We start from the raw sequence: 15000 nt of genomic DNA, 5'->3' as shown, positions 1-15000 counted from the left end.
TGTTGAAAAATTTCCTAAGTCCAAAAAATTTTCTAAGTCCAGAAAATTTTCTAAGTCCCACAAAATGGAACATGATGAAGAAGATACAGAAGTTGAAAATTTTTCTAAGTCCAAAAAATTTTCTAAGTCCAGAAAATTTTCTAAGTCCAAAGTGTTGGAACAATTTCCAAAGGCCCATAGGTTGCACTGAATTTTCCTAAGTTGGCCACAAGTACCCATGAGGTATCGAGAAGGTTCACCCGAAGGACATAATATGTCCCAAAGTACCGATAGAGCACCCACAAAGAGCACCCAATTGGCCTAAGTTGGCCAAAAGTACCGATAGAGTACCCACAAGTAGCACTGAGTTGGCCTAAGTTGGCCAAAAGTACCGATAGAGTACCCACAAATAGCACCGAATGGGCCTAAGTTGGCCAAAAGTACCGATAGAGTACCCACAAGAAGCACTGAGTTGGCCTAAGTTGGCCAAAAGTACCGATAGAGTACCCACAAATAGCACCCAGTTGGCCTAAGTTGGCCAAAAGTACCGATAGAGCACCCAAAAGTAGCACCCAATTGGCCTATGTTGGCCAAAAGTACCGATAGAGTACCCACAAATAGCACCCAGTTGGCCTAAGTTGGCCAAAAGTACCGATAGAGCACCCACAAGTAGCACCCAATTGGCCTATGTTGGCCAAAAGTACCGATAGAGTACCCACAAATAGCACCGAATGGGCCTAAGTTGGCCAAAAGTACCGATAGAGTACCCACAAATAGCACCGCGTTGGCCTAAGTTGGCCAAAAGTACCGATAGAGTACCCACAAGTAGCACTGAGTTGGCCTAAGTTGGCCAAAAGTACTGATAGAGTACCCACAAATAGCACCGAATGGGCCTAACATGGCCAAAAGTACCGATAGAGTACCCACAAATAGCACCGAATGGGCCTAACATGGCCAAAAGTACCGATAGAGCACCCACATATAGCACCCCATTGGCCTAAGTTGGCCAAAAGTACCGATAGAGTACCCACAAAGAGCACCCAATTGGCCTAAGTTGGCCAAAAGTACCGCCAAGTAGCACCATAGAGGCCCGAGTAGAGCGAAATGTGGGCCAAATTGAACATTTGAAAATTTTTACAAGTCCAGAAAATTTTCTAAGTCCAGAAAATTTTCTAAGTCCAAAGAGTTGGACAAATTTCCTTAGGCCCAAAGGTTGCACTGAATGTTCCTAAGTTGGCCATCAGTACCCATGAAGTATAGCGAAGGTTCACCCGAAAGACACAATACGCCCTAAAGTACCCACAGAGTACCCACAAGTTGCACCCAATTGGCCTAAGTTGGCCAGAAGTACCGACAAGTACCACCATAGAAGCCCGAGTAGAGCGAAATGTGGGCCAAAGTACCAAGTAGTTGCCACAAATGCCCAAATGGATACCAAAATGTGGTACCAAGTACCTAACTGTTGCAACAAATGCTAGCTTTCTGAGCAAAAGCTGTGGACCAATTTCGTAGAAGAACCGCCTAGGCGAAAAGGCAAAAATCGCCGAAGCTGGCCCGCTCGCAGAGCTCGCGGGCCAGGAGATACTCATAGGGCGATTTACTAGAGTGGGGAACTTGAGAATTTTTGTGTCCGAGACTTTGGGCAACTTCGCGGCCGCCCCCTTAAAGTAAAAGATTTTCTCTGGGTGCCTAAAATTCGCAATTCCCGCAAAGTCGGGAAGACGTTAAAGTTTTTGCCCAAAAAATGGCCATCGATTTAAGGTGATTTTCCAATAAGAAAATGCTTCCTATTTTGAATTTTTTCGAATATTTCCTAAACTAAGCGTCGGAGCACATGGCCGTGGAGGAACTTTTGGTAGCTTTTGGCAAGGGCTATCGGATGAAATAATAAGAAAGGCCATCAGAGCGATATTGGATTAATGCGGGCTCATAAACGCACCTGAGAAGTGAAAATTGGTACCTTGCACGCAGGATGCAAGAAATGCTTGAGTGTTAACCATCATCGGTACCAAGTACCTAGGTTATATCGAGTGCGTAGATGGAAGTCGGTACCAAAGGGAAACCTTCCTAGGCTAGGTGCACGCAAGTGAGTATGGATCGATCAGTAGAAAGATGGGAAGCCATAGGAAACCTTCCTAGGCTAGGTGCACGCAAGTGAGTATGGATCGATCAGTAGAAAGATGGGAAGCCATAGGAAACCTTCCTAGGCTAGGTGCACGCAAGTGAGTATGGATCGATCAGTAGAAAGATGGGAAGCCATAGGAAACCTTCCTAGGCTAGGTGCACGCAAGTGAGTATGGATCGATCAGTAGAAAGATGGGAAGCCATAGGAAACCTTCCTAGGCTAGGTGCACGCAAGTGAGTATGGATCGATCAGTAGAAAGATGGGAAGCCCAAGGAAACCTTCCTAGGCTAGGTGCACGCAAGTGAGTATGGATCGATCAGTAGAAAGATGGGAAGCCCAAGGAAACCTTCCTAGGCTAGGTGCACGCAAGTGAGTATGGATCGATCAGTAGAAAGATGGGAAGCCATAGGAAACCTTCCTAGGCTAGGTGCACGCAAGTGAGTATGGATCGATCAGTAGAAAGATGGGAAGCCATAGGAAACCTTCCTAGGCTAGGTGCACGCAAGTGAGTATGGATCGATCAGTAGAAAGATGGGAAGCCATAGGAAACCTTCCTAGGCTAGGTGCACGCAAGTGAGTATGGATCGATCAGTAGAAAGATGGGAAGCCCAAGGAAACCTTCCTAGGCTAGGTGCACGCAAGTGAGTATGGATCGATCAGTAGAAAGATGGGAAGCCCAAGGAAACCTTCCTAGGCTAGGTGCACGCAAGTGAGTATGGATCGATCAGTAGAAAGATGGGAAGCCCAAGGAAACCTTCCTAGGCTAGGTGCACGCAAGTGAGTATGGATCGATCAGTAGAAAGATGGGAAGCCATAGGAAACCTTCCTAGGCTAGGTGCACGCAAGTGAGTATGGATCGATCAGTAGAAAGATGGGAAGCCATAGGAAACCTTCCTAGGCTAGGTGCACGCAAGTGAGTATGGATCGATCAGTAGAAAGATGGGAAGCCATAGGAAACCTTCCTAGGCTAGGTGCACGCAAGTGAGTATGGATCGATCAGTAGAAAGATGGGAAGCCATAGGAAACCTTCCTAGGCTAGGTGCACGCAAGTGAGTATGGATCGATCAGTAGAAAGATGGGAAGCCCAAGGAAACCTTCCTAGGCTAGGTGCACGCAAGTGAGTATGGATCGATCAGTAGAAAGATGGGAAGCCCAAGGAAACCTTCCTAGGCTAGGTGCACGCAAGTGAGTATGGATCGATCAGTAGAAAGATGGGAAGCCCAAGGAAACCTTCCTAGGCTAGGTGCACGCAAGTGAGTATGGATCGATCAGTAGAAAGATGGGAAGCCATAGGAAACCTTCCTAGGCTAGGTGCACGCAAGTGAGTATGGATCGATCAGTAGAAAGATGGGAAGCCATAGGAAACCTTCCTAGGCTAGGTGCACGCAAGTGAGTATGGATCGATCAGTAGAAAGATGGGAAGCCATAGGAAACCTTCCTAGGCTAGGTGCACGCAAGTGAGTATGGATCGATCAGTAGAAAGATGGGAAGCCATAGGAAACCTTCCTAGGCTAGGTGCACGCAAGTGAGTATGGATCGATCAGTAGAAAGATGGGAAGCCCAAGGAAACCTTCCTAGGCTAGGTGCACGCAAGTGAGTATGGATCGATCAGTAGAAAGATGGGAAGCCCAAGGAAACCTTCCTAGGCTAGGTGCACGCAAGTGAGTATGGATCGATCAGTAGAAAGATGGGAAGCCCAAGGAAACCTTCCTAGGCTAGGTGCACGCAAGTGAGTATGGATCGATCAGTAGAAAGATGGGAAGCCCAAGGAAACCTTCCTAGGCTAGGTGCACGCAAGTGAGTATGGATCGATCAGTAGAAAGATGGGAAGCCATAGGAAACCTTCCTAGGCTAGGTGCACGCAAGTGAGTATGGATCGATCAGTAGAAAGATGGGAAGCCATAGGAAACCTTCCTAGGCTAGGTGCACGCAAGTGAGTATGGATCGATCAGTAGAAAGATGGGAAGCCATAGGAAACCTTCCTAGGCTAGGTGCACGCAAGTGAGTATGGATCGATCAGTAGAAAGATGGGAAGCCCAAGGAAACCTTCCTAGGCTAGGTGCACGCAAGTGAGTATGGATCGATCAGTAGAAAGATGGGAAGCCCAAGGAAACCTTCCTAGGCTAGGTGCACGCAAGTGAGTATGGATCGATCAGTAGAAAGATGGGAAGCCCAAGGAAACCTTCCTAGGCTAGGTGCACGCAAGTGAGTATGGATCGATCAGTAGAAAGTGGGAAGCCCAGTACCAAATGCCCTAGTGAAGACCGTAAACGAATATCATGAACCGAGAAGGAGCACCAAATGCCCTAGTGAAGACCGTAAACGAATATCATGAACCGATAAGGAGCACCAAATGCCCTAGTGAAGACCGTAAACGAATATCATGAACCGATAAGGAGCACCAAATGCCCTAGTGAAGACCGTAAACGAATATCATGAACCGAGAAGTAGCAACGAATGCCTGAAAAAGTACCAAGTCCACGGTATAGAGTAACGAGAGTTAACCGCCGTGATGTATGCAATGAGGGCAGCCATTGCATGGGTTCTGGACTTGGTGCGCGAATAACTTTTTTGCTAGACATCGGACAAAGTTGACGTGGAAGAACGAAATGTAGCATTTGGTGCCACCTATCCAAAACTTTTTCAAGATTGAAGATCCGATCGATACAGCCTGAGTTATAGGCAAAAGTTGGTGCAAAATTGAGCATTTTTAATGGTGAAAAATCGGTACTCCTCGAATAGCTCCTGTTGGAAGCATCGGACCACATGGTCGTGGAGGAACATATTGTAGCGCGCGGTGTCAAGTATCGACACCCAAAACCGCATGTCCGATGGACGGAAAATGACCAAGTTATAGTGAAAACTTGGTTGCACCAAATTCCCGAAGAAGTGCAACGAGAAGGTGAATGCGATGGTTGTTCGTCGAATAGCTCCGGCCACAGACATGGTAGCGATTAGTGGTGCATGGAAGAAATCTAGCCACAAGTGCCATCTACCCATGGCCAGAAGAAAGTGTGGCCATATCTTGGATACCGGCGGAGCTATGGGGCAAATACGGGCCAAAAATGGTGCCAGGTGGACCAAAAATCCGACCAAGTGCGCGATGCGCTTTCGTGAATAGCTCCGGCCACAGACATGGTAGCGATTAGTGGTGCATGGAAGAAATCTAGCCACAAGTGCCATCTACCCATGGCCAGAAGAAAGTGTGGCCATATCTTGGATACCGGCGGAGCTATGGGGCAAATATGGGCCAAAAATGGTGCAAGTTGGACCAAAAATCCGACCAAGTGCGCGAGGCGCTTTCGTGAATAGCTCCGGCCACAGACATGGTAGCGATTAGTGGTGCATGGAAGAAATCTAGCCACAAGTGCCATCTACCCATGGCCAGAAGAAAGTGTGGCCATATCTTGGATACCGGCGGAGCTATGGGGCAAATATGGGCCAAAAATGGTGCAAGTTGGACCAAAAATCCGAAAAAGTACCTAGGTAAATGCGATGGTTGTTCGTCGAATAGCTCCGGCCACAGACATGGTAGCGATTAGTGGTGCATGGAAGAAATCTAGCCACAAGTGCCATCTACCCATGGCCAGAAGAAAGTGTGGCCATATCTTGGATACCGGCGGAGCTATGGGGCAAATATGGGCCAAAAATGGTGCAAGTTGGACCAAAAATCCGAAAAAGTACCTAGGTAAATGCGATGGTTGTTCGTCGAATAGCTCCGGCCACAGACATGGTAGCGATTAGTGGTGCATGGAAGAAATCTAGCCACAAGTGCCATCTACCCATGGCCAGAAGAAAGTGTGGCCATATCTTGGATACCGGCGGAGCTATGGGGCAAATATGGGCCAAAAATGGGTAAAATTGTACGGTCCAAAGCCAAGGGTAAATTTTTTTATTCCTCTAATAACTTCTAGCACAGACATTGAATCGGTTGGTGATGTATGGATGAAATGTAGCAAACAGTTGGAACTACCCATAAAATCTGAAAGATTGACGATCCAATGTATAGAACCGGAGTAATGTGCGATACTTGGTGAAAAATCGAGTGAAAAATTAGCTATAAACTGTTTTTGGCCCATAACTCGAATACTAGACATCGGAAGGGGGGGTCGTAGAACGATTTTTTGTTGCCCTATCGATTCCCTATCGAACGAGCAAAAGTTGTTTTTTTGACCAAAAAGGACCCCTACTCTAGTAAAATTGGCCTGATTTTACTAGTCCCCGGTACCCGTACAGGCAAAATGAGCAAAATGCTCAAGTATGAATGGTTTTTGGCCCATAACTCGAATACTAGACGTCGCAGGGGGGTGTCATGGAACAATTTTTGGTAGCCCTTGAAATTATCTATCGAATGACATATACTTGATTTTTGGCCAAAAAGTTCCCTAGACTAGTAAAAATCGCATCATTTTACTAGAGTCGGGTACCCTGGACGAAAAACCGCTATAATTGCGGTTTTTGGCTAATAACTCGAATACTAGACGTCGCAGGGGGGTGTCGTGGAACAATTTTTGGTAGCCCTTGAAATTATCTATCGAATGACATATACTTGATTTTTGGCCAAAAAGTTCCCTAGACTAGTAAAAATCGCATCATTTTACTAGAGTCGGGTACCCTGGACGAAAAACCGCTATAATTGCGGTTTTTGGCTAATAACTCGAATACTAGACGTCGCAGGGGGGTGTCGTGGAACAATTTTTGGTAGCCCTTGAAATTATCTATCGAATGACATATACTTGATTTTTGGCCAAAAAGTTCCCTAGACTAGTAAAAATCGCATCATTTTACTAGAGTCGGGTACCCTGGACGAAAAACCGCTATAGTTGCGGTTTTTGGCTAATAACTCTAATACTAGACGTCGGAGGGGGGTGTCGTGGAACAATTTTTGGTAGCCCTTGAAATTATCTATCGAATGACATATACTTGATTTTTGGCCAAAAAGTTCCCTAGACTAGTAAAAATCGCATCATTTTACTAGAGTCGGGTACCCTGGACGAAAAACCGCTTAAGTTGCGGTTTTTGGCTAATAACTCGAATACTAGACGTCGCAGGGGGGTGTCGTGGAACAATTTTTGGTAGCCCTTGAAATTATCTATCGAATGACATATACTTGATTTTTTGACCAAAAAGTTCCTAGACTAGTAAAAATCGCATCATTTTACTAGAGTCGGGTACCCTGTACGAAAAACCGCTATAGTTGCGGTTTTTGGCCAATAACTCGAATACTAGACGTCGGAGGGGGGTGCCGTAGAACAATTTTTTGTAGCCCTTGAAATTACCTTTCGAATGATATATAGTGGTTTTTTGGTCAAACAGTGACCCCGAGACTAGTAACCCTCCATACACAAAACCGCCTAAAAAGTTTTGGTTTTGCAAAATTTTGAAAAGTGCGTCAAAAAAATTTTTTCAAAAAGTACCAAATCGTGATCAGAACTCACTATAGACCATAAAAAGTGAAATCCGATGGTCATTTGCAACACTTGGTCAATCGAGAAAAATTTCACTTTTTTACTAGAGTCGGGTACCCTGAACGAAAAATCGCTCAAGTGATGGTTTTTGGCCAATAACTCGAATACTAGACGTCGGAGGGGGGTGCCGTAGAACAATTTTTTGTAGCCCTTGAAATTACCTTTCGAATGATATATAGTGGTTTTTTTGGTCAAACAGTGACCCCGAGACTAGTAACCCTCCATACACAAAACCGCCTACAAAAACTTTGTTTTGAAAAATTTTGAAAAGTTCAAAAAAATTTTTTTTTCAAAAACTACTAAAACGTGATAAGAACTTACTATAGACCATGAAAAGTGATATCCGATGATAATTTGCAAAAGTTGGTAACTAGTAAAAAATTTCACTTTTTTACTAGAGTCGGTGCAACGAGAAAAAAAAAGTCCGTGATGGAGAAAAATGGCACGTTTTCCACGCCTGTACGCTTTCGTTTTCTATATAGGGGGTAGGTGAGCCAGAAGCATGAATTTGACTGAGTACGTATCTTTATGAATTGGGCCCTTCTAAATCGATTGAGACTACCCCCAGGACGATCGGACGACTGCTTCTGGCTCAAAATGTGGTTTTTAGATTTTGATCGTCAATTATGAGAGAAAAAATCGATTAGAAGTAAAGATACGAAATGCTTGGTCTAAGTTGGGAAACGACTTCGGATATTTGTTGGACGTTGTCGTAGAAGGTCCGAGGACCAAGGAAAAGTGATTTCCAAGTGGATTTATGCACTATTAGTCGATGGTAAGATGTGAAATTAGTAGAACTTACCATACAGTTTGCGAAGTTGAAGCAATCGGTTGGTGAATATGGTACTGTCTGTCCAATTTGGTGGTTCGGAATGAGTGAAACGATGTTGATGATGGATAGACGTTCCGATTGCCCCCGATCGGGGAACATATAGTGGTCTTTAAGGTCCAAGTACCTATGTTTTGGTAAGCAGAACTGAGAGTTAAAGGATGAAAGTCGGCCATTCCTAATATCATCCTATCGGTGGTTCGCGAGTTGTTTGAGGACCGGAGCAGCTCGCGATGAAACGGTCCTAGGGTATTGGTTATCCATCCAAGGAAGAGTAAATGCGATCCTAGATGTGTGTCGTTGGCCGTTCTACCGGTATCGCCTATCGATGAGATATCGACGGGCATGCCTTACTCGAAAGTTGAATTCTAGGATCGATGGTCAAACAGACCTATGAGCGATAAACCAAACTGAACACGTATTGATGTCGGCTTTTCCTATCATTTGATGCCGCAGGTTGTTTAGGGACCGGAGCAACTTGCGGCCGAGACGGTCCCCGGGGGTTTCTTTCTCCAAGGAGTGGAAACTATTAAGCAAGAGTTGTAGCAAGATACGATCCTCTGATGTGTCGTTGGCCGTTCATGCGGTATCGCCTGTCGATGAGATATCGATGGGCATGCCTTACTCTACCGACCTTCTAATTGAGAGTATTAATCAGGGATCGATGGTCAAACAAGACCAATGAGCGATAAACCAAACTGAACACGTATTGATGTCGGCTTTTCCTATCATTTGTCGCAGGTGGTTTAGGGACCGGAGCAGCTTGCGACCGAGACGGTCCCCGGGGGTTTCTTTCTCCAAGGAGAAGAAACGATTAAGCAAAAGTTGTAGCAAGATACGATCCTCTGATGTGTCGTTGGCCGTTCAAGCGGTATCGCCTGTCGATGAGATATCGATGGGCATGCCTTACTCTCCCGACTGGATTACTGAGAGTTTAATCAGGGATCGATGGTCAAACAGACCAATGAGCGATAAACCAAACTGAACACATATTGATGTCGGCATTTCCTATCATTTGTCGCAGGTTGTTTAGGGACCGGAGCAGCTTGCGACCGAGACGGTCCCCGGGGGTTTCTTTCTCTAAGGAGTGGAAACGATTAAGCAAAAGTCGTAGCAATAATCGATCACCTGATGTGTCGTTGGCCGTTCTTGCGGTATCGCCTGTCGATGAGATATCGATGGGCATGCCTTACTCTCCTGACTGTTTAATTGAGAGTTATAATCAGGGATCGATGGTCAAAAAGACCTATGAGCGATAAACCAAACTGAACACGTATTGATGTCGGCATTTCCTATCATTTGTCGCAGGTTGTTTGGGGACCGGAGCAGCTTGCGACCGAGACGGTCCCTTCCCGAAAGATGGTGAACCGAGTCGTCTGGCGTAAAAACCGGACGACTCGAAAGGGCTTGACCCTTTCAAGTGAGCGATAATCACATTCTACGCTCAGTTCGACAGCTACAAGGCAATCACTCGCTATGTTCAGAGCTAATACATGCAACATGCCGGCATTGTTTCCACCGACGCATGGATTCAAGACTGGTGCACTTATTAGTTAAACCGTTCGCCTCCGGGTGTTTCGAGTTCAAGTCTGGATGAGGATTGATCTTGCTGGTAATAGCTTGAGCCCCTGAATAAGGGGTCGAAGCGTACATCTTGAGACCATGTACAACATATTACCAAATCGGCACCATGGGTTCGGGTGCAAGTGATGTAACCGTGAAAGATGTTGAGCAGCCCAACATCGGTTTACACACGCATAATAGGAAGGCAGCGCTGTCGACTGGTCAGTCGTGTAAGAAGTGTGCATTATCGATCACAAATATATTGGTGATCTGTAGGTTGCGCATACACCATGCCCGGTGTAAAGTGCCGTGGTCCCCCCCGGGGGGCTGCATCAAACCGTTCGCCACGCGAACTACCCAATGGAACGAACTCTATGCATTTAATAAGAAGAAGAGATGATAATGAAACACGGTCGATTTAAGAGTTGAAAACGTTGAAATACCTATAAGCAAGTCTTAAGTTGGTGGTGACCGTTACGCCCCAACAAATTGGTGCCTTACCCTACACCAAAGAGCCATTCAACATGGTTCAAGTGAGCGATAATCACGCTCTACGCTCAGTATGACAGCTGCAAGGCAATCACTCGCTAAGTTCAGAGCTAATACATGCAACACGCCGGCATTGTTTCCACCGACGCATGGATTCAAGACTGGTGCACTTATTAGTTAAACCGTTCGCCTGCGGGTGTTTCGAGTTCAAGTCTGGATGAGGATTGTTCTTGCTGGTAATAGCTTGAGCCCCTGAATAAGGGGCCGAAGCGTACATCTTGAGAGTAAATGTACAACATATTACCAAATCGGCACCGTGGGTTCTGGTGCAAGTGATGTAACCATGAAAGATGTTGAGCAGCCCAACATCGGTTTACACACGCATAAGGGGTTTATTGTTATCTGTAGGTTGCGCATACACCATACCCGGTGTAAAGTGCCGTGGTCCCCCAGGGGGCTGCATCAAAACGTTCGCCATGCGAACTACCCAATGGAACGAACTCGATGTATTGAAAGAGATGAACAATTAATAGCGAGAATAGGGGCCCGGAAGCAATTCCGCGGCCCTACGGTCGATTCAAGAGTTGAAACGTTGTACAATCGTGGATAGCACCTAGTGCTAATATGGTGAGAGATAATGTGTGAGGAAATTTAGTTTCCTAAAGTTTAGTTAGTGGTTTCCGTTGTGCCCTAACAAACTTAAAGTTGGTGGTGACCGTTACACCCCAACAAATTGGTGCCTTACCCAACACCAAAGAGCCATTCCATATGGTTCTAGAGAGAGAGAGTTGTGTGGAAATTTATTTCCCACTAAGCGAGTGTGTGTCTGTAGTGGAACGAATTCTGGTTGATCCTACCAGTAATATACGCTTGTCTCAAAGGTTAAGCCATGCATGTCTAAGTACAAACATAAATGAATGTGAAACCGCATAAGGCTCAGTATAACAGCTATAATTCACAAGATCATCCTACCACTAGTTACTTGGATAACTGTGGAAAATCCAGAGCTAATACATGCAACATGCCGGGACTGTTGCCCTCGCGGGTAGCTGAACTGGTGCACTTATTAGTTAAACCAATCGCCTCCGGGCGGCTTGAGTTGAAGTCTGGATAAGGACGCAGATCGTATGGTCGCTTGTCGACTGACGACAGATCTTTCAAATGTCTGCCCTATCAACTATTGATGGTAGTGTAGAGGACTACCATGGTTGCGACGGGTAACGGGGAATCAGGGTTCGATTCCGGAGAGGGAGCCTGAGAAATGGCTACCACATCCAAGGAAGGCAGCAGGCGCGTAAATTACCCAATCCCAGTACGGGGAGGTAGTGACGAGAAATAACAATATGGACCTCTCTAACGATGGTCCATAATTGGAATGAGTTGAGTATAAATCCTTCAACAAGGATCAAGTGGAGGGCAAGTCTGGTGCCAGCAGCCGCGGTAATTCCAGCTCCACTAGCGTATATTAAAGTTGTTGCGGTTAAAACGTTCGAAGTTGATTGCCCGTCCAGACACGTGACCGCCACGGGCGCCCGGTTACACGCCGGGGCCGTTCGTGCGCGCGCTCACGGCTGCGACTCACAATGGTGTACTTGGGCGTTACTCTGTGAACGAGTACCGTGCTACCGGTTAACTCCGGCACGGGCTCCTCATGGTGCTCAAGATACTCACATTTACCTTGAACAAATTAGAGTGCTCAAAGCAGGCTAAGACAAAGCGTCCGGCCCCCCCGTGGGGTTGGCGTTGGCCGAGAATAATCTTGCATGGAATAATGGAATATGACCTCGGTTTATACGATTTCGTTGGTTTGTCAGAAACCTAGAGGTAATGATTAACAGAAGTAGTTGGGGGCATTGGTATTACGGCGCGAGAGGTGAAATTCGTAGACCGTCGTAGGACCAACTGAAGCGAAAGCGTTTGCCATGGATGCTTTCTTTAATCAAGAACGAAAGTTAGAGGATCGAAGGCGATTAGATACCGCCCTAGTTCTAACCGTAAACGATGCCAATTAGCAATTGGGAGACGCTACCCCTATTCGGTGCTCTCAGTCGCTTCCGGGAAACCAAAATCGGGTTCCGGGGGAAGTATGGTTGCAAAGTTGAAACTTAAAGGAATTGACGGAAGGGCACCACAAGAAGTGGAGCTTGCGGCTTAATTTGACTCAACACGGGAAAATTTACCAGGTCCAAACTTATCGAGGTAAGACAGATTGATAGCTCTTTCTCAAATTTAAGGGTAGTGGTGCATGGCCGTTCTTAGTTCGTGGAATGATTTGTCTGGTTAATTCCGATAACGAACGTGACTCAAACATGCTAACTAGAACGCTGTCAGCAGTGCGCCTCCGGGCGCACCTGACGTTACAGCCGGGCGGCGCCTTCACGGGCGGTCGTCGGCTACGTTTGCCCTGCTTAGCGGGACAACTTGTGTTTAGCAAGCTGAGAATGAGCGATAACAGGTCCGTGATGCCCTTAGATGTTCTGGGCTGCACGCGTGCTACAATGTGGGTCGCAGCGTGTTCTCGCCAATAGGCGCCCCCATTCCGAGAGGAACGGGAAATCACTAAAATGCCCATCTAGTCGGGATTGGGGACTGCAACGGTCCCCATGAACCTGGAATTTCTAGTAAGCACTAGTCATTAGCTAGTGCTGATTACGTCCCTGCCCTTTGTACACACCGCCCGTCGCTACTACCGATGGATTATTTAGTGAGGTTTCTGGAGGCTTACCTTCCGCGGTTCCTTCGTGAGCTGCAGCTGGCATGGCTGAAGTTGACCGAACTTGATGATTTAGAGGAAGTAAAAGTCGTAACAAGGTTTCCGTAGGTGAACCTGCGGAAGGATCATTACTGATGATCGTCCGCGAGTGACCAACCATGAGCTGCCTTCGGTGTAGCTCGGTCGCTCGCTTGCTATGTGTCAGAATTTGTTGAAAGCCAACTCGTTCGTTGTACACTTTGATGGGTGACCATCACTGTGTCTCCGTGCCGAGCTAGATCTCCCCTAGCCGTAAGGCACTTGAACGCCCCTTCGACGACGAGTTGCATGTGTGTGGTATGTGTCAGAATCTGGTGAAGCTTTCTGCATGTGATGTGCCTTGTGTGGATCCGTGGCCATTGCATTGTGTCTGGTGCTTAGATACCCAGACACTTAGAACGCTTGCGCGGAAAGCAAACTCGATCGTTGTACACTTTGATGGGCAACCATCACTGTGTCTCCGTGCCGTGCTAGATCCCCCCTAGCCGTAAGGCACTTTGAACGCCCCTTCGACGACGAGTTACAAGAGTGTGGTATGTGTCAGAATCTGGTGAAGCTTTCTGCATGTGATGTGCCTTGTGTGGATCCGTGGCCATTGCATTGTGTCTGGTGCTTAGATACCCAGACACTTAGAACGCTTGCGCGGAAAGCAAACTCGATCGTTGTACACTTTGATGGGCGACCATCACTGTGTCTCCGTGCCGAGCTAGATCTCCCCTAGCCGTAAGGCACTTTGAACGCCCCTTCGACGACGAGTTGCATGTGTGTGGTATGTGTCAGAATCTGGTAAAGCTTTCTGCATGTGATGTGCCTTGTGTGGATCCGTGGCCATCGCATCGTGTCTGGTGTGTAGGTACCCAGACACTTAAGCAAACTCGATCGTTGTACACTTTGATGGGCGAGCATCACTGTGTATCCGTGCCGTGTAAGAGCTCCCCTGGCCATCAGGCACTTGAAAGGTCCTTCGACGACGAGTTACAATAGTGGTGTGTTAGATACGTCAGATTACGGTGTCTACTAGTGTGCAATACGTATCCGGCTACGGCACGGAACGAACGGGAACTGTGGTGCAGACAAACAAGAGTTAAGCCTATTAGTCATTAACTCTAAGGACGGGGCCATGGGGCGGTACACAAAGGATACGGATGAGCGAGTATGCAGGCCCAATACTCAATAGCTCGATCCGATCCAAGCACATGAGTTGACTGCGGCGCCAGGTTAACCAATGTGCTAGATTCTATTTGGCCAGTAGAATCTTGTGTCTTAAGCGATTTGATACCAAGACACCAGAACGAAAGTTAGTTGAAGAGTTATTAAACTCTTATGAAGTATGGTTGTGCAATCACAACTTATGACTTTAACCTATAAAGTGGATATGGACTTGCAATTATAACATGGAATCTCTACACACCCCATGAGCTCGATCCAATCCACGCACACGAGTTGCCTGAGTAGCGACAGGTATACCGATGTGCAATACGTATCCGGCCACGGCACGGAACGAACGGGAACTGTGGTGCAGACATACAAAGAGTTAAGCCTACTAGTCATTAACTCTAAGGACGGGGCCATGGGGCGGTACGCAAAGGATACGGATGAGCGAGTATGCAGGCCCAATACTCAATAGCTCGATCCGATCCAAGCACATGAGTTGACTGCGGCGCCAGGTTAACCAATGTGCTAGATTCTATTTGGCCAGTAGAATCTTGTGTCTTACGCGATTTGATACCAAGACACCAGAACGAAAGTTAGTTGAAGAGTGATTAAACTCTTATGAAGAATGGTTGTGCAATCA

The sequence above is a fragment of the Anopheles funestus genome, assembly GCF_943734845.2.
Source record: "Anopheles funestus chromosome X unlocalized genomic scaffold, idAnoFuneDA-416_04 X_unloc_31, whole genome shotgun sequence".
In the NCBI taxonomy this organism is placed as follows: domain Eukaryota; kingdom Metazoa; phylum Arthropoda; class Insecta; order Diptera; family Culicidae; genus Anopheles; species Anopheles funestus.
The sequence above is the reverse complement of the archived record's forward strand: the minus strand, read 5'-3'. Positions refer to the sequence as shown.